This window comes from Rhincodon typus, chromosome 22 (assembly GCF_021869965.1).
Source record: "Rhincodon typus isolate 14 chromosome 22, sRhiTyp1.1, whole genome shotgun sequence".
NCBI lineage: Eukaryota > Metazoa > Chordata > Chondrichthyes > Orectolobiformes > Rhincodontidae > Rhincodon > Rhincodon typus.
Window position 1 is genome coordinate 8,825,736 of NC_063353.1, and position 12,172 is coordinate 8,837,907.

The window sequence follows — 12,172 nt, forward strand, 5'->3', positions numbered from 1 at the left end:
GGTGTGACTGCCTCCTGAAACAAAGCGTCCAGGTAACTCTCCCCCTCCCGGATGTGCCGCAGTGTTTGAAGCTTAGATTCCAGATCTTCAACTCTGAGCCGGAGTTCTTCCAGCAACCAACACTTGCTGCAGATGTGGTCACTGCCGTTCACAATGGGATCAGCCAGCTCCCACATCATACAGCTACAGCACATCACTTGCCCAGCCATCTCTACTTAGTTAATTACTTTATTACTTTATCTCAATTTATGAGTTAAATACTTTCTAATACTTCCCTGCTATGGTCTTTTCAAATAACCAATTAATAGATAAATAAAAAAATAGAAAGTAAATTTTTAACCTATTACACAATACAGAAGAAATAGAAAAAGTATAAAAACCTTACCAACACACCACAGAGTCCTTTTTGTTTGGTTAGAGGAGGGCAGGTGGGAGACACTACACGTTTAGTGTCTTGGGTTCAGCCGCTGCCCAAATATATTCCCGGCAGCCCCCTGGTCCTCGCTGTCGCCTCTCCTTCTGCTGCTGAAAAAAAAATCTTCCATTTAATCTTCTATTTATACCTTTTCCTTGCGGTGGGTGGCAACTTGTGCTTCTTACAGATATTCCTAAAGGCCCACTATGTGGTTTTAGAAGGCAAGACACCTTATAAATTATGTTCACAAAAGAATCGATGGATTTCAAGGACCAAATCAGGAGATCTCCTGGATTCTATGGAGCTCATAGATCATCATTTGACTATTCCAATTTCCATTTCCAATGAACTAAATTCGTGAAGTTATCTAACTTTAATTTGGCATAAATGAAGTAGTAATGTAATACTTTTAAAACAAAAAGTCTAGGTAGGATACTAACATAGCAGTTGTGCTCCAATAGGAGCAAGAAGACTCAGAAGTTGGCGATTTGGAGCCTTTTCTCTCAGGCCACTTGGTTCCTGTCAATGGTCTGTCCCTCCCTCCTGATTACTGAATAAACACTCGATGCAAATATTTATTTTTCAGCTTCATATTACCATTTTAAAAGCTTTTAAAGCTTTTTATTCTGCAAAGGGCAAAACTGCTAATACTAAAATTTAGTAGCTATCCCTAATCACCCCCAGAATTTTGTGTTGGTGGCAGGCAGAGTTTTGCTACAAACAAGTGACTTCCTGAGTCACTTCAGAGCGCAATTATGAATCAGCTATGTTGGTATGGGACTAAATGTTTTTACCGGCAAGCGAACACTTAGTTATTGCATTGTACATGCACAAAATACTTGATTCTTCATCAAGATTTCATATTTTGTAAATGACCAGACAACAATTCCAGGAATAAACAGAGCTTAAATAAAACCTAAATGCAGCAGATACTAGAAATCTGAAATAAAAATGGAAAGTGCTGCAGGAATTCAGCAGGTCTGACTACTGTTCAATAAACAACATTGCTCCCATACTTACATTTTTGTCCTGGGCCTGAAGCTCAACACAAGCTGATGGAATAACACCTCATTTTCTGCTTAGGCATTTTACAGCCTCTAAAACTCAATATTGACGACCACAACTTCAGAATATGACCTTGTCCTCCATTTTTATTGCACCCACCCCCATGCCAGTCATTTCTTATTTCAGTCTTGTGACTTTGCTCTCAGCAAAGCATTGTCTCCTTTTTACACTTGTCATTTCCACCTATTTTACATCTCCATCGCTCCTTTACCACCAATAGCACTCCCTTGGCTTTTGCTCTGGACACTCTCTCCATCTGTTCCACTTGCTCTTCCTCCTCTGTCAACAGCATAAAACCCACCATTTTCTGTTCTCTTCCAATTTTGAAGAAGAGTCAAACTAGACTTGAAAAGTTAACTCTGTTTCTCTCTGAGATTCTGCTGGACCTGCTGAGATTGTTCATCATTTTCTGTTTTTATTTCAAACAAAAATAACTTGTTCTTGAGAAAAAGAATAGTTATCATGTTTATCTCCAGGTCAATTGTCACTATTTTAAGGCTGACAAAGAAGCTTGATGACATTAGGTACTGATGACATCATGTGGAAATGGGTATGATGTAAACAGAAGATGCTATAATTTCATAAAGTAACCCACGTATCTCAGCACAGACAAACAATTGCTAATGTAACCAAGATAACTTCAATACCAAAGTAAAACATCCCCATTAAATGGAACAGTCCATGTCTCCCTCACATCTTTAAAAGCAGTTAATTGCAGTTTTGCTGTAGCAACCTATCTATTGATGTGTTTGTTTAAGGATTGTGACATTCACCAGCGAAAGACATATCAATTGACTGAAAAGGTTGCTACAGCTGAACAGCACTCACCTTTGACCTACTAGTAGCCACGACTTCCCATTTACTTTCAAATACAATAAATGACAGCTGCGACATAAATGGATTGAATAGATCAGTATGTCCCAAATGCACAAAGAAGTAAAGGAGTACAATTACATTTCCACACATCTATTATTCAAAAGAAGCTATTTAATAAATGCAGCAACATTTCTTTGCCATTTCAACACGTATAAGTATTCCTAAATATTCTCTAAGTTGCCCATCTGCCTACCTTCAAGGTTCAAAGAATGCCACAGTATACTCAACTCCTTTATTCCTCAACTCAATTTATTACCAAATAAAGAAACAATTCAATTATCTTTCCAGATTGTCAACTCTTTGACTTCTTGGGCAGTCTGCAACAAACACTCACCAAATATCTTTCCTCTTAATAAGTGGTTTAATCCTCTGGTTTGGTTTACTTCCACCCCACAAAATCAATAAAAACTTTGAGAAACTGTCCCTGAATTGCCTTTTTCATTGCTAATATTCTCAGCTTCCTTTGTGTTTCCTTGCTGTTCAGATATCTGACCTTCAGATTTTGTTTCCTTATCCTTCAATATGCCCTCTCCAAAGTCTTGATATTCACATTAAAGTGCATTGCATAGAATTATGTGCCAAACTAGTTGACAATATCTGTTCATTATTGTACTTTAGGATATAGTGCTTCTACATAGCAAAAACATTGATTGATAATGCACTATATTTCTTCTTTTGCTACTTATTAAGAAATAATCCTGCATTTTTATAGGATCCTTACTTTTCTTATGCATAGGAAGGAGCAAGACTATGCCATTTGGTCCCGTGAACCTCCTCTGTCATTTTGTAAATCATGGCTGATCTGGATATTGTCACAAATCCATTTTCTTATCTTTCTCCCCATAACCCTTGACATCCTGGTCAATCAAAAATCTATCCAACTGTGTCTTGAATGACTTCAACAACCCCGCTTCCACTGCCTTCTCTCCGGTGGTTGGAGTCATACCTGACACATAGGAAAATGGTCGTGGTTGTTGGAGATCAATCATCTCAGCTCCAGGACATCTCTGCAGGAATTCCTCAGGGTAGTGTCCTAGGCCCAACCATCTTCAGCTGCTTCATCAATGACCTTCCCTCCATCATAAGGTCAGAAGTGGGGATGTTCGCTGATGATTGCACAATGTTCAGCACCATTCGTGACTCCTCAGATACTGAAGCAGTCCATGTTCAAATGCAACAAGATCTGGACAATATTCAGGCTTGGGCTGACAAGTGGCAAGTGACATTCACACCACACAAACCGTCCACAAGGCACAAGTCAGGAGTGGGATGGAATACTCCCCACTTGCCTGGGTAATTGCAGCCCCAACAGCACTCAAGAAGCTTGACACTATCCAGGAGAAAGCAGCCCGCTTGATTGGCACAAGCAGCAGTGTGTACTATCTACGAGATGCACTACAGAAATTCGCCAAAGATCCTCAAACAGCACCTTCCAAACCCACAACCACTTCCAACTAGAAGGACAAGGGAAACAAACATATGAACACCACCACCTCCAAATTCCCCTCCAAGCCACTCACCATCCTGACTTGGAAATATCTTGCTGTTCCTTCACTGTTGCTGGGCCAAGATCCTGGAATTCCCTCCCTAATAACATTGTGGGTCAACCTACAGCAGGAGGAATGCAGCAGTTCAAGAAGGCAGCTCACCACCACCTTCTCAAGGGGAACTAGGGATGGGCAAGAAATACTGGCCAGCCAGCGACACCCACATCCCATAAAAATGAATAGAGAAAAAAAGAGATTTCCACACTCTAATGACGCTCAGAGAGAACAATTCGCATCTCCGTCTTTAAAGGGAAAGCTCTCATTCTTGAACCTGAGTCCTCTAGATCTATTCTACCCCTCAAGAGGAAATATCCTCCTGGTATCCAATCTGTCAAGGATCTTATATGTTTCTGTAAGGTCACTTCTTATTCTTCTAAACTTCATTGGGTAGCCAAACCTTGTTCAACCTTTCTTCATTAGATAAACCCTTCAACCCAATGAGTTGAGTGACCCTTCTTTAAACTGCTTCTAAAACAATTATATCTTGTTTCCAATAACAAGACCAAATCTGTACACAGTATTCCAGACTACCTATGAGAGAAAGAGCAAAACATGACCTTCTCTTGGGAAATAAGGCTGGGCAAGTGACTGAAGTGTTAGTAGGGGAATATTTTGGGACTAGTGATCATAATTCTATTAGTTTTGAAATAGTTATGGAAAAGGATAGGCCTTCCATAAAAGTTAAAGTTCTTAATTGGAGTAAGGCAAATTTTAATGGTATAGACAGGAACTTTCAAATTGATTAGAGTAGACTGTTTGCAGGTAAATGGATGACTGACATGTGGGAGGCTTTCAAAAGTATGATAACGAGAGTTCAGAGTCATTATGTTCATGTTAGAATGAAGAGTAAGGCTGGTAAGAGTAGGGAACAATGGATGAATAAAGATATTAAAGTTCTAATCAAGAATAAAAAAAAGTCATATATTAGATATAGACAAATGGGATCAAATGTATCTCTTGAAGAGTATAAAGGGTGTAGTGGCATTCTTAAGAGGGAAATCAGGAAGTCAAAAAGGGGATCTAAGATAGCCTTGACAGATACGGTTAAGGATAATCCAGAGAGATTCTACAAGTTTAGGGTGGCATGGTGGCTCAGTGGTTAGCACTGCTGCCTTACAGCACCAGGGACCTAGGTCCGATTCCACCCTCAGGCGACTGTCTGTGTAGAGTTTGCACATTCTCCCCGTGTCTGCGTGGGTTTCTTCCGGGTGCTCCGGTTTCCTCCCACAGTCCAAAGATGAACAAGTTGGGTGGACTGACCATGCTAAATTGCCCGTAGTGTTTAGGGTTGTGTAAATTAGATGAATTAGACATCGGAGCTGCTGAGTTACAGGGAAAGGGTAGGGGAATGGGTCTGGGTGGGATGCTCTTTGGAGGGGTGGTGTGGACTTGTTGGGCCGAATGGCCTGTTTCCACACTGTAGGGATTCTGGGATTCTACGATTCTACATTAAGAGCAACTAAAGAGAGAATAGGACACCTGAAAGATTAACAAGGTCATGTATGTATTGAACCTCACGGGATGGAAGAGATATTAAATGGAAATGTTGCATCAGTTTTTACTGTGGAGAAAGAAATAGAGGTTAGAGAACTCAGGGAAATAAATATCGATGTTTTGGAAACAGTTCGCATTACAGAAAAAGACATGCTGGAGGTCTCAAAAAACATAAAGTTGGATAAATCATGTCTTATAAACTTGATTAAGTTTTTTGAGGAGGTAACCAAAAAAATTTGATGAGGGCAGAGTGGTAGATGTTGTTTACTTTGATTTTAGTAAAGCCTTTGACAAGGTTCCGCATGGTAGACTGATTAGTAAAGTTTGATTGCATGGGATTCAGGGGGACCTTGCCAATTGGATGCAAAATTGGCTTAAGGGTGAGGAGACAGATGGTGTTGGTGGAGGGTTGTTTTTCAGACTGGAGGCCTATGACCAGTAGTATTCCACAGGGATCGGTACTGGGGCCACTTTTGTTTGTCATTTATACAAAACAATTTGGATGAAAATGTGAGAGGTTTGGTTCATAAGGTTGCGGATGACACCAAAATTTGTAGAATAGTGGACAGTGAAGAAGGTTGTCTAAGATTTCAAAGAGACCTTAATCAATTGGATCAATGGGCTGAGGAGTGGCAGATGGAATTTAATTTGGATAAATGTGAGGTATTACATTTTGGTAAAAGAAACAAGGGCAGGACTTATACAATTAATACTAAGGCTTTTGGGTAATGTTGTAGAACAAAATAACCAAGGGGTTCAGATACATAATTCTTTGAAATTTACATCACATATATACAGGGTGGTTAAGAAGGCATTTAGCACACTTGCTTTCATCACTCAGACCATCGAGGATGGGAGTTAGGACGTCAAGTTGAGGTTGTACATGACGTTGGTGAGGCCTCTTCTGAAGTATTGTGTACAGTCCTGGTCGCCCAGTTATAGGAAGGATATTACTAAGCTGGACAGGGTTCAGAAGAGATTTACCTCCTCAAAGCTCTAATAGATTAGTTGAACACAATTTCTCTCTCATAAAACCACATCGATTCTGCCTGACCACATTTTGAATACTAAGTATCCTGAAATAAAGTCTTTAGTAATGGTCTACAATCTTCTGTTTTCAGTCCTCCTTATTTCTTGAAGAAAGGTAAAATTCTGGGACAGTTGGTCACCTGTGTACAATATGAATAGAACTAAAACCGAAGCCTTAGGGCAAGAGATAAAATGAAAGAGAATGATTGTCAGAGTGACAGAGTTTATGGATTGGGTAAATTTCATTGTTATGAGAAATAATACACAAAGTCAAATGAATGAGATACAGTCAGACATTGAAATGATTAAGGCGAATGTTGGAAGACAGAATTTTTCAGGTGTCCACAGGGGGGTGTTTTCCAGTGAGAGTGGCTAAGGCAAGGGCCATAAAAGTTCCCAAGTCACCTGCCTTCCGTTCTCCAAGCTATACCTGACTTATCTGAAAGTTTACAGGAATGGAGGTGTGCTAACCATCTGTGACCCACTCACCCTTTGGTATTGGATCTTTTGATTTGGTTGGTGGTCGCAGATGGGCAATTGTGGCTGCAACTGAGAGGTAAGGGAACGCAGAGCGCAAGATCCTTTCAGCATGCCAGGATGGGATAGGGGTTGCAAGATAGATAACTCACTGACCATGGTACTGTGGAGTCCATTCAAGTGGGTGGAGTGAAAAGGAATGGAGTAGGATTAGGGATAGCACAGTGAGGCAGGATTGGCCCGCTTCTCTGCAGTGAAGAGTGAGAATCCAAATGGCTGTGTTGTCTGCTGACCTCCAGAATTCAGGAAGTCTGCCCAGGGGCAGCACAGCGGCTCAGTGGTTAGCCTCACAGCACCAGTGTCTCCCTGTGTCTGTGTAGGTTTCTCCTGGGTGCTCTGGTTTCCTCCAACAGTCCACAGGAAAATGTGTAGTTTAGGTGGATTGCCCATGTTAAATTGCCCATGGAGTCCGGAGATGTGCAGGCTAAGTGGGTTAGCCTTGGGGAGTGTGGGGTTGGGGAAGGGGATGCGGGTGGTGGGTCTGGATTGGATGCTCTTCAGAGGGTTGGTGTGAACTTGATGGGCTGAATGGCCTGCTTCCACACTGTAGGGATTCCATGATTCTATTTGCAGTTGCAGTTCCCAGATGTTCGCTAAGAACCCAGTCATCTGTCGTAGTGGAATGAGATGTAGAACTTATTGGCTGACAGGACATGGCAGTCTCATCATCCCAGTCTTCTCCAGCAAGGGACAGGATTCACTCCTTGTAGGGGGTAAGGAGTCTGATGTCGGGCACCCCTCGACCCCTATTGGCTCTCTCTGCCCGTATTGTGGGCTGTCTTCTCCTGGAAAGGGAGCTAAGGAGTGAGATGAAAGTGTGTGTGGAACCATTACTGCAGGTGATAGAAAGCCAGTGAGGTGGCTATTCCTTTGCACTGTGGAAACTACATTGACCAAGATAGTGTCCTCGGTCCAGGCTGCCAGAGCCTGGGAGCATGGCCGCCCATGCCAGTCCTCCAGGTACAGGGTGTCCCTCCACAAGGACCTCTAAGTCCCTGATCGACAATCATGGCATCATATTTCCCTTCCCTAGCATCTTCTAAATGAACGTCCTCCCACCCGAGCAGGGTAACGTCGGAATGCCAGTGCACAGTGGCCTTTAACACATGGTGTGGGCACCAGGGATGCTGGTCTATCAGCAGCTAGACAGTGAGCGGTGAGTTATTCTGGGTAAGATGGGGCTAGAAGTGGGTGAGAGAGACACCGTACTGATAGTGTAGGTAGTTACAAAGTAATTTTGGTAAGGTACGGTGAGAAACGCTATAAAAACATTCAACTGAACAGACACTTGGCCAAAATAAGGTTTCCAATTCAGCCAATATGTCAATCCTGTTTCTATGACTTGTTAGCCTCCTGTTGGATTATAATGAATCTTTGTGCTGCTGTCTCAGTGATCACAATGATGCACTTTTGAATGTAACTGTGAAGTGTTTGTCATTCACATAAAAGAGACCCCTTTTGAAACCAACAAGGAGAACTCTTTGTATTGTCTTGCCATATCAATTGAAATACAATGAACATTTTATTATCTGGCACCTATGAGACTAGGAGTGATCAAATATTCTGGATGATCAAAAGGTCCACATAATAAAAGTTAAAAACACACACTAAGTAATAAAAATGCAGTGCAGGGGGTATACATATCACTGTTATATCTTACTTACAGCAAAAATCACTTAAATAATAATGCAACTTTTCCTTAAATAAAACTTATCGGCAGAGAGCCTTCTCACTCACACCTGGCTACTCGGACATTGTGGTAGATTGCGGTATTTGAGGAAAATTTGACTTAAAATTGAATCAATTGTTGATGTTTCATGTGGCCATTTAGTTGAACAACAAGTATATTTACATTGAGGGAAATAAACTAAAAAATAATAAATGGATGCAATATACAGCAAACTTCTCAGTATTTGAAGTATATAATTTTTGCCGGTTTATCGAATATGCCAATTCGTAAGGTACTGGTGAAAACAATGTTTACTGAACTTTAATTATTTTCCAGGTAGAGTGTGTAAGGAGATAACAAGGTGTAGAGCTGGATGAACACAGCAGGCCAAGCAGCATCAGAGGAGCAGGAAGGCTGACGTTTCGGGCCTAGAACCTTCTTCAGAAAAAAGGTGTGTAAGGAGTTTCAGTATCAAATAACAGTGGTATATGCAGCCAAGAACCTATCAAAACCCTTTTATTTGTGAGCAACAAAATTTCTCAAATTTGAACAACATCTTTTTATACTTGCAATAACTACATCCTGCACTAAAGTTAAGTGTGCAAAGTAGAGGGAAAACACTTCATTCCCAATTAGATTGTGTTTCTGGCAAACATAAAGAAATGAACAATAGCATGATTACAAGAAATAAACATTTTAAATAGGAAAACAAACTTTTTTTTGACTTAGCTATCTATTTTCTTCATTGATTGTGTTGAAGAATTTTATGACCAAACAAAATTCATGGATTTAGTTAAAATCTCATCTGAGGATAATAAAAGCAGACTTGCTGTTCTCCTATGACGTTCAGAGACAATGAAAACATTTTTCCTTACGTAAATGCATCGCTTTGCTTATCTCACATTCTTTCTACCTCGATGTCTCCCTTTGCTTATCATCTACACAGTCTTAGACTTTTCCACTCCCTCATGCTTTTTTTGGTTTTCTGCTATTTTTCTCAGTTTTTTAATCAAAAAGCTTCCCTCTGTCTTTCTCTCAGTCTCTGAACAGGACTTTCTCCTCACTCACCATTCCTTTTAATGGGGTCTCCATGTTTCTTTCCTCCCTTTCTGTAGGGTTTCTGTAACTAATTTACAAAATTGTTTCTCTTCCTATAATTGTACTTCCTTCCCATACCCTGTTTTCTTGACTTGCATTTCACACTCTGATGAGCTTACTCTTTCTCTTGTGCTCAATTTACTGTCACCAGCTTTATTGCTACTCAAGAGTAAACATTCCAGTGGCTACCACTCTCAGGCAGCCAGATGTATGTTCTCCCACATATCTCCTGTAACCACCATGGGTCATGCTGGGTCCCAGTGATGCTGCCCAGTGTGAAACTGTTGGCATCTTATCTGTTTTATATCAGGGCTTATGTTTCCTTCTCTCAGACCTGCAACCCTTGCATTTCACTGATTGCGTCATGCCACCCCCAGCAAAGTCACTAACAACATCCTTTGTGATTATTCATCTGGCTTACTATCTTTCATTCAATTTTCAACATGGCCAAACACTTCAGAACAGACTCAATCATGAGGACAAGTTAGAGCACAGTGGATATTTAATCTTAGAAGAAGTAGGAAATCAGAGGGATATGGCTTATCAGATTTGTTTGAGGTCATTATTGTAAATCCTCTGTTTATGAATTGATAAAATGCCCATGATAATCCCAAGAATTTTTTTATTCCTTTATTCATTCATGGGATGGGGGTGTCACTGGCTAGGCAGCACTTATTGCCCAGAGGGCATTTAAGAATTGACTACATTGCTGTGAGGTTGTTGACTTGCTCGCCGAGCTGGCTTGTTTTCATTCAGACATTTCGTCACCATGCTGGGTGACTTCATCAATGAGGCCTCCGATGAAGCGATGTTATTTTACTCTGCTTGGAATTTTAGCCATCTGGTCCGTTATGGTGAGTAATGTCATTTCCGGTTTTGATCTGTATGGGTTTGTATATGGGGTCCAATTCTATATGTTTGTTGAATTCCTGCACGAGAATTCCTAGAGGCATGGTTCTCCACCCGTAGTGGAATCATCAAACATATAGAATTGGACCCTGTATACAAACCCATATAGATCAAAACCAGAAATGACACTACTCACCATAATGGACCGGACAGTATAAATTCCAAACAGAGTAGAATAACATCGCTTCATAGGAGGCCTCACCGATGATGTCAGCTAGCATGGTGACGAAACGTCTGAATGAGAACAAGCCAGCTCGGCGAGCAAATCAACAACCTCACCCACAACCCGAGCTACAGATCTTTGCTAATACTTTAAACATTGCTGTGAGTCTGGAATCACATATAAGCCAGACCAGGTAAAGGACAGCATTACAGGTAAGGATATCAGTGAACCAAATGGTTTTTTTCCGACAATGGATGCTTAATTCCAGATTTTTGGAAAAGTCATTATTGAATTCAAATTCTGCTGTGGCAGGATTTGAGCCTAGGTCCCTAGGACATGATCTGGGTCTCTGGATTAACAATCCAGTGTTAGTAGCACTAGGCCATTGCCTCTCCCCACTGTAATTTTGTACCATACAAGTAACTCTACTACTGTCAGAATAACTGGTTTTTGTTTGTCACATTAACTAAATGTATCTGGTCAGCGTGACAGGGAGTAAGTGAGACATGTCAAAGAAATATGCACTAATTTCCTGATTTTTAACAGATTATAGATCAATATATTTATACAACAGATGCAGGATTAGGTGAAACTTTACCAGAAATAATGACGTTCTGCGTAGAGGGAGGATAGGAGATTAAATAATAATGAGTGAGGTGACGGCAATGTTTCTTGCAAGAAAGAATGTGATGGAAAGTTTCAAATATCAATTTTTGATTCAGAAGTTGTTAATGAACTTAAGAACATAAGAACTAGGAACAGGAGTAGGCCATTGGCCCCTCGAGCCTGCCCTGCCATTCAATAAGATCATGGCTGATCTTTTTGAGACTCAGCTCCACTTACCCACCCGCTCACCATAACCCTTAATTCCTTTACTGTTCAAAAATTTATCTAGCCTTGCCTTAAACACATTCAGCGAGGTAGCTTCAACCGCTTCACTGGGCAGGGAATTCCACAGATTCACAACCCTTTGGGTGAAGAAGTTCCTCCTGACCTCAGTCCTACATCTGCTTCCCTTTATTTTGAGGCTATGCCCCCTAGTGCTAGTTTCACCTGCTAGCGGAAACAACCTCCCTGCCTCCACCTTATCTATTCCCTTCATAATCTTATATGTTTCTATAAGATCTCCCCTCATTCTTCTGAATTCCAAGGAGTATAATCCCAGTCTACTAAGTCTCTCCTCATAATCCAACCCTCTCAACTCTGGAATCAACCGAGTGAATCTCCTCTGCACCCCCTCCAGTGCTAGTATATCCCTTCTCAAGTAAGGAGACCAAAACTGCACACAGTACTCCAGGTGTGGCCTCACCAGGACCCTATACAGCTGCAGTATAGCCTCCCTGTTTTTAAACTCCATCCCTTGAGCAATG